Raw genomic sequence first — 7,054 nt, 5'->3', positions numbered from 1 at the left:
AAAACGACATACTAACCTATGTCGTTTTCTTCAAAAAAACGACATACTAACCTATGTCGTTTTTTTCGAAAAAAACGACATAGGTTAGTGTGTCGTTTTTTTCGACATAGGTTACTATGTCGTTTTTTTCGAAAAAAAACGACATAGGTTAGTATGTCGTTTTTTTCGAAAAAAACGACATACTAACCTATGTGGAAAAAAACGACATACTAACCTATGTCGTTTTCTTCGAAAAAACGACATACTAACCTATGTCGTTTTTTTCGAAAAAAACGACATACTAACCTATGTCGAAAAAAACGACATACTAACCTATGTCGTTTTCTTCGAAAAAAACGACATACTAACCTATGTCGAAAAAAACGACATACTAACCTATGTCGTTTTCTTCAAAAAAAACGACATACTAACCTATGTCGTTTTCTTCAAAAAAACGACATACTAACCTATGTCGTTTTTTTCGAAAAAAACGACATACTAACCTATGTCGAAAAAAACGACATACTAACCTATGTCGTTTTCTTCGAAAAAAACGACATACTAACCTATGTCGTTTTCTTCGAAAAAAACGACATACTAACCTATGTCGTTTTCTTCAAAAAAACGACATACTAACCTATGTCGTTTTTTTTCGAAAAAAAACGACATAGGTTAGTATGTCGTTTTTTTGAAGAAAACGACATAGGTTAGTATGTCGTTTTTTTTCGAAAAAAACGACATAGGTTAGTATGTCGTTTTTTCGAAGAAAACGACATAGGTTAGTATGTCGTTTTTTTCGAAGAAAACGACATAGGTTAGTATGTCGTTTTTTTCGAAAAAAACGACATAGGTTAGTATGTCGTTTTTTTCGAAAAAAACGACATAGGTTAGTATGTCGTTTTTTCGAAGAAAACGACATAGGTTAGTATGTCGTTTTTTTCGACATAGGTTAGTATGTCGTTTTTTTCGAAAAAAACGACATAGGTTAGTATGTCGTTTTTTCGAAGAAAACGACATAGGTTAGTATGTCGTTTTTTTCGACATAGGTTAGTATGTCGTTTTTTTCGACATAGGTTAGTATGTCGTTTTTTTCGACATAGGTTAGTATGTCGTTTTTTTCGACATAGGTTAGTATGTCGTTTTTTTCGAAAAAAACGACATACTAACCTATGTCGAAAAAAACGACATAGGTTAGTATGTCGTTTTTTTTCGAAAAAAACGACATAGGTTAGTATGTCGTTTTTTTCGAAGAAAACGACATGGGTTAGTATGTCGTTTTTTTCGAAGAAAACGACATAGGTTAGTATGTCGTTTTTTTCGAAAAAAACGACATAGGTTAGTATGTCGTTTTTTTCGACATAGGTTAGTATGTCGTTTTTTTGAAGAAAACGACATAGGTTAGTATGTCGTTTTTTTGAAGAAAACGACATAGGTTAGTATGTCGTTTTTTTCGACATAGGTTAGTATGTCGTTTTTTTGAAGAAAACGACATAGGTTAGTATGTCGTTTTTTTTTGAAGAAAACGACGTAGGTTAGTATGTCGTTTTTTTCGACATAGGTTAGTATGTCGTTTTTTTCGAAAAAAACGACATACTAACCTATGTGGAAAAAAACGACATACTAACCTATGTCGTTTTCTTCGAAAAAACGACATACTAACCTATGTCGAAAAAAACGACATACTAACCTATGTCGTTTTCTTCAAAAAAACGACATACTAACCTATGTCGTTTTCTTCAAAAAAACGACATACTAACCTATGTCGTTTTCTTCAAAAAAACGACATACTAACCTATGTCGTTTTTTTCGAAAAAAACGACATAGGTTAGTGTGTCGTTTTTTTCGACATAGGTTACTATGTCGTTTTTTTCGAAAAAAACGACATAGGTTACTATGTCGTTTTTTTCGAAAAAAACGACATAGGTTAGTATGTCGTTTTTTCGAAGAAAACGACATAGGTTAGTATGTCGTTTTTTTCCACATAGGTTAGTATGTCGTTTTTTTTCGAAAAAAACGACATACTAACCTATGTCGAAAAAAACGACATACTAACCTATGTCGTTTTTTTCGAAAAAAACGACATACTAACCTATGTCGTTTTCTTCGAAAAAAACGACATACTAACCTATGTCGTTTTCTTCGAAAAAAACGACATACTAACCTATGTCGTTTTTTTCGAAAAAAACGACATACTAACCTATGTCGTTTTTTTCGAAAAAAACGACATAGTAACCTATGTCGAAAAAAACGACACACTAACCTATGTCGAAAAAAACGACATACTAACCTATGTCGTTTTTTTCGAAAAAAACGACATACTAACCTATGTCGTTTTCTTCGAAAAAAACGACATACTAACCTATGTCGTTTTCTTCGAAAAAAACGACATACTAACCTATGTCGTTTTCTTCGAAAAAAACAACATACTAACCTATGTCGTTTTTTTCGAAAAAAACGACATACTAACCTATGTCGTTTTTTTCGAAAAAAACGACATAGTAACCTATGTCGAAAAAAACGACACACTAACCTATGTCGTTTTTTTCGAAAAAAACGACATACTAACCTATGTCGTTTTTTTTCGAAAAAAACGACATACTAACCTATGTCGAAAAAAACGACATACTAACCTATGTCGTTTTTTTCGAAAAAAACGACATACTAACCTATGTCGTTTTCTTCGAAAAAAACGACATACTAACCTATGTCGTTTTCTTCGAAAAAAACGACATACTAACCTATGTCGTTTTTTTCGAAAAAAACGACATACTAACCTATGTCGTTTTTTTCGAAAAAAACGACATAGTAACCTATGTCGTTTTCTTCAAAAAAACGACATACTAACCTATGTCGTTTTCTTCAAAAAAACGACATACTAACCTATGTCGTTTTTTTCGAAAAAAACGACATAGGTTAGTGTGTCGTTTTTTTCGACATAGGTTACTATGTCGTTTTTTTCGAAAAAAACGACATAGGTTAGTATGTCGTTTTTTCGAAGAAAACGACATAGGTTAGTATGTCGTTTTTTTCGACATAGGTTAGTATGTCGTTTTTTTCGAAAAAAAACGACATAGGTTAGTATGTCGTTTTTTTCGAAAAAAACGACATAGGTTAGTGTGTCGTTTTTTTCGACATAGGTTACTATGTCGTTTTTTTCGAAAAAAACGACATAGGTTAGTATGTCGTTTTTTTCGAAAAAAACGACATAGGTTAGTATGTCGTTTTTTTCGAAGAAAACGACATAGGTTAGTATGTCGTTTTTTTCGAAGAAAACGACATAGGTTAGTATGTCGTTTTTTTCGAAAAAAACGACATAGGTTAGTATGTCGTTTTTTTCGACATAGGTTAGTATGTCGTTTTTTTCGAAAAAAAACGACATAGGTTAGTATGTCGTTTTTTTCGAAAAAAACGACATACTAACCTATGTGGAAAAAAACGACATACTAACCTATGTCGTTTTCTTCAAAAAAACGACATACTAACCTATGTCGTTTTCTTCAAAAAAACGACATACTAACCTATGTCGTTTTTTTCGAAAAAAACGACATAGGTTAGTGTGTCGTTTTTTTCGACATAGGTTACTATGTCGTTTTTTTCGAAAAAAACGACATAGGTTAGTATGTCGTTTTTTCGAAGAAAACGACATAGGTTAGTATGTCGTTTTTTTCCACATAGGTTAGTATGTCGTTTTTTTCGAAAAAAACGACATACTAACCTATGTCGTTTTTTTTCGAAAAAAACGACATACTAACCTATGTCGAAAAAAACGACATACTAACCTATGTCGTTTTTTTCGAAAAAAACGACATACTAACCTATGTCGTTTTCTTCGAAAAAAACGACATACTAACCTATGTCGTTTTCTTCGAAAAAAAACGACATACTAACCTATGTCGTTTTTTTCGAAAAAAACGACACTAACCTATGTCGTTTTTTTCGAAAAAAACGACATAGTAACCTATGTCGTTTTCTTCAAAAAAACGACATACTAACCTATGTCGTTTTCTTCAAAAAAACGACATACTAACCTATGTCGTTTTTTTCGAAAAAAACGACATAGGTTAGTGTGTCGTTTTTTTCGACATAGGTTACTATGTCGTTTTTTTCGAAAAAAACGACATAGGTTAGTATGTCGTTTTTTCGAAGAAAACGACATAGGTTAGTATGTCGTTTTTTTCGACATAGGTTAGTATGTCGTTTTTTTCGAAAAAAAACGACATAGGTTAGTATGTCGTTTTTTTCGAAAAAAACGACATAGGTTAGTGTGTCGTTTTTTTCGACATAGGTTACTATGTCGTTTTTTTCGAAAAAAACGACATAGGTTAGTATGTCGTTTTTTTCGAAAAAAACGACATAGGTTAGTATGTCGTTTTTTTCGAAGAAAACGACATAGGTTAGTATGTCGTTTTTTTCGAAGAAAACGACATAGGTTAGTATGTCGTTTTTTTCGAAAAAAACGACATAGGTTAGTATGTCGTTTTTTTCGACATAGGTTAGTATGTCGTTTTTTTCGAAAAAAAACGACATAGGTTAGTATGTCGTTTTTTTCGAAAAAAACGACATACTAACCTATGTGGAAAAAAACGACATACTAACCTATGTCGTTTTCTTCAAAAAAACGACATACTAACCTATGTCGTTTTCTTCAAAAAAACGACATACTAACCTATGTCGTTTTTTTCGAAAAAAACGACATAGGTTAGTGTGTCGTTTTTTTCGACATAGGTTACTATGTCGTTTTTTTCGAAAAAAACGACATAGGTTAGTATGTCGTTTTTTCGAAGAAAACGACATAGGTTAGTATGTCGTTTTTTTCCACATAGGTTAGTATGTCGTTTTTTTCGAAAAAAACGACATACTAACCTATGTCGTTTTTTTTCGAAAAAAACGACATACTAACCTATGTCGAAAAAAACGACATACTAACCTATGTCGTTTTTTTCGAAAAAAACGACATACTAACCTATGTCGTTTTCTTCGAAAAAAACGACATACTAACCTATGTCGTTTTCTTCGAAAAAAACGACATACTAACCTATGTCGTTTTTTTCGAAAAAAACGACATACTAACCTATGTCGTTTTTTTCGAAAAAAAAACGACATACTAACCTATGTCGTTTTTTTCGACATAGGTTAGTATGTCGTTTTTTTTGAAAAAAACGACGTACTAACCTATGTCGAAAAAAACGACATACTAACCTATGTCGTTTTCTTCGAAAAAACGACATACTAACCTATGTCGTTTTTTTCGAAAAAAACGACATACTAACCTATGTCGAAAAAAACGACATACTAACCTATGTCGTTTTTTTTCGAAAAAAACGACATACTAACCTATGTCGAAAAAAACGACATACTAACCTATGTCGAAAAAAACGACATACTAACCTATGTCGTTTTTTTCGAAAAAAACGACATAGTAACCTATGTCGAAAAAAACGACATACTAACCTATGTCGAAAAAAACGACATACTAACCTATGTCGTTTTCTTCAAAAAAACGACATACTAACCTGTCGTTTTTTTCGAAAAAAACGACATACTAACCTATGTCGTTTTTTTCGAAAAAAACGACATACTAACCTATGTCGTTTTCTTCGAAAAAAACGACATACTAACCTATGTCGTTTTCTTCGAAAAAAACGACATACTAACCTATACCATTAGTAGCATTAGACATAGTAACCTATGTCGTTTTTTTTCGTACAAAACGACATAGGTTAGTATGTCGTTTTTTTCGAAAAAAACGACATACTAACCTATGTCGTTTTCTTCAAAAAAACGACATACTAACCTATGTCGTTTTCTTCAAAAAAACGACATACTAACCTATGTCGTTTTTTTCGAAAAAAACGACATAGGTTATAGTGTGTCGTTTTTTTCGACATAGGTTACTATGTCGTTTTTTTCGAAAAAAACGACATAGGTTAGTATGTCGTTTTTTCGAAGAAAACGACATAGGTTAGTATGTCGTTTTTTTCGAAGAAAACGACATAGGTTAGTATGTCGTTTTTTTCGACATAGGTTAGTATGTCGTTTTTTTCGAAAAAAACGACATAGTTAGTATGTCGTTTTTTTGAAGAAAACGACATAGGTTAGTATGTCGTTTTTTTTGAAGAAAACGACATAGGTTAGTATGTCGTTTTTTTCGACATAGGTTAGTATGTCGTTTTTTTCGAAAAAAACGACATACTAACCTATGTCGTTTTTTTTCGAAAAAAACGACATACTAACCTATGTCGAAAAAAACGACATACTAACCTATGTCGTTTTCTTCAAAAAAACGACATACTAACCTATGTCGTTTTTTTTCGAAAAAAACGACATACTAACCTATGTCGTTTTTTTTCGAAAAAAACGACATACTAACCTATGTCGAAAAAAACGACATACTAACCTATGTCGTTTTCTTCAAAAAAACGACATACTAACCTGTCGTTTTTTTCGAAAAAAACGACATACTAACCTATGTCGTTTTCTTCGAAAAAAACGACATACTAACCTATGTCGTTTTCTTCGAAAAAAACGACATACTAACCTATGTCGTTTTCTTCGAAAAAAACGACATACTAACCTATGTCGTTTTTTTCGAAAAAAAAACGACATACTAACCTATGTCGTTTTTTTCGACATAGGTTAGTATGTCGTTTTTTTTGAAAAAAACGACGTACTAACCTATGTCGAAAAAAACGACATACTAACCTATGTCGTTTTTTTCGAAAAAAACGACATACTAACCTATGTCGAAAAAAACGACATACTAACCTATGTCGTTTTCTTCGAAAAAACGACATACTAACCTATGTCGTTTTTTTCGAAAAAAACGACATACTAACCTATGTCGAAAAAAACGACATACTAACCTATGTCGTTTTTTTTCGAAAAAAACGACATACTAACCTATGTCGAAAAAAACGACATACTAACCTATGTCGAAAAAAACGACATACTAACCTATGTCGAAAAAAACGACATACTAACCTATGTCGTTTTTTTCGAAAAAAACGACATAGTAACCTATGTCGAAAAAAACGACATACTAACCTATGTCGAAAAAAACGACATACTAACCTAT

Source organism: Stigmatopora nigra, chromosome 23, assembly GCF_051989575.1.
Source record: "Stigmatopora nigra isolate UIUO_SnigA chromosome 23, RoL_Snig_1.1, whole genome shotgun sequence".
Taxonomy (NCBI): Eukaryota; Metazoa; Chordata; class Actinopteri; order Syngnathiformes; family Syngnathidae; genus Stigmatopora; species Stigmatopora nigra.
The sequence above is the reverse complement of the archived record's forward strand: the minus strand, read 5'-3'. Positions refer to the sequence as shown.